This window comes from Arachis hypogaea, chromosome 5, assembly GCF_003086295.3.
Source record: "Arachis hypogaea cultivar Tifrunner chromosome 5, arahy.Tifrunner.gnm2.J5K5, whole genome shotgun sequence".
In the NCBI taxonomy this organism is placed as follows: Eukaryota; Viridiplantae; Streptophyta; class Magnoliopsida; order Fabales; family Fabaceae; genus Arachis; species Arachis hypogaea.
The window spans coordinates 81,591,270-81,593,081 of NC_092040.1; the positions used below are offsets into that span (position 1 = coordinate 81,591,270).

Genomic DNA, 1,812 nt, shown 5'->3' on the forward strand with positions numbered 1-1,812 from the left:
CAATTTTTTTCGTTTTTCTCTTTCCTCATTAAAATTCAAAAATCAAAAAAATATCTTTTCCCTATTTCACTCATAAATTTCGAATTTTTGGGTTGACTTAATCAAAGATTTTTAAAATTTAGTTGTTTCTTGTTAGTCAAGTCAAAATTTCAATTTAAGAATTCTATATTTTCAAATCTTTTTCAAAAATCAAATCTTTTTCATTTTCTTCTTAATATTTTCGAAAATTTTAAAAATTGATTTTCAAAATCTTCTTCTTATTTTCATCTCATATTTTCGAAAACCTTGCTAACAATTAAGGATTTGATTCAAAAAAAATTAAGTTTGTTACTTTCTTATTAAGAAAGGTTCAATCTTTAAATTCTAGAATCATATCTTTTAGTTTCTTGTTAGTCAAGTCATCAATTTTAATTTTAAAAATTAAATCTTTTTAAAATAGATTTCAATCATTTGTTTTTCAAAACTTAATTTCAAAATCTTTTTCTAACTTCTTATCTTTTCAAAATTTATTTTCAAATCTTTTTCAATTAGCTACTTGAATTTTTGTTTGATTTTGAAAAGTTTACTAATTCTTATCTTTTTCAGAACCACCTAACTACTTTTCTCTCTCCAATTTTCGAAAACCACTAACAACTTTTTCAAAAATCTTTTTAATTAACTAATTGTTTTAAACTCTAATTTTATTTTATTCCTTTCTTTATTTTTCGAATAGTAACTAATATTTAAAATAAAAACAAAAATATTTTACCTTTTATTTAATATTTAAATTTCCTCTCTCTCATCCCTTTCTATTTATTTATTTATTTATTTATTTACTAACACTTCTCTCTTTCTTAAAATTTGAACCCTCTCTCCCTCTCTGTGTTCGAATTCTCTTTATTTTCTCTCTACCTCATTCTTCTCTTCTTCTCTTCTTCTACTCACATAAAGGAATCTTTATACTGTGACATAGAAGATTCCTCTTCTTTTCTGTTATCTTCTTTTTCACATGAGCAGGAACAAGGATAAAGATATTCTTGTTGAAGCCGATCCTAAATCTGAAAGGACTCTGAAGAGGAAGCTAAGAGAAGCTAGAGCACAACGCTTTGGAGAGGACCTGACAGTAATTTTTGAAAAAGAAGAAGACATGGCAGCCGAAAATAACAACAATGCCAGAGATGCAAGGAAGATGCTTGGTGACTATGCTGCACCAACTTCCAACTTCTATGGAAGAAGCATCTCAATTCCTGCCATTGGAGCAAACAACTTTGAGCTTAAGCCTCAATTAGTTTCTCTAATGCAGAAAATCCTCATCAGTTCTTATCTGAATTCTTGAAGATCTATGATACTGTTAAGACAAATGGGGTTAATCCCGAGGTCTACAGACTTATGCTTTTCCCCTTTGCTGTAAGAGACAGAGCTAGGACATGGTTGGACTCACAACCTAGAGAAAGCCTGAACTCTTGGGACAAGCTGGTCAATGCTTTCTTGACCAAATTCTTTCCACCTCGAAAGATGAGTAAGCTCAGAGTGGACGTCCAAACCTTTAGACAGAAGGAAGGTGAATCCCTCTATGAAGCTTGAGAAAGATACAAGTAATTAACCAAAAGGTGTCCTTCTGACATGTTCCCAGAATGGAGCATCATATATATATATATTCTATGATGGTCTGTATGAAATGTCAAAGATGTCATTGGATCATTTTGCTGGTGGATCCCTTCATATGAAAACACCTGTAGAAGCCTAGGAACTCATTGAGATGGTTGCAAATAACCAGTTCATGTACACTTCTGAAAGGAATCTTGTGAATAATGGGGTAACTCAGAAGAAAGG

The 1,812-nt window shown here is 30.7% G+C and overlaps 1 non-coding gene across 1 annotated transcript; it reads right to left on the reverse strand.

Moving 5' to 3' along the window:
- Window positions 1–1,500: 1,500 nt before the first annotated feature.
- LOC112804730 (small nucleolar RNA R71) lies at window positions 1,501–1,604 on the reverse strand. The gene has a single exon (XR_003203347.1). It is a non-coding gene; the product is annotated as a small nucleolar RNA R71 (small nucleolar RNA).
- Between the last annotated feature and the right edge of the window lie 208 nt (window positions 1,605–1,812).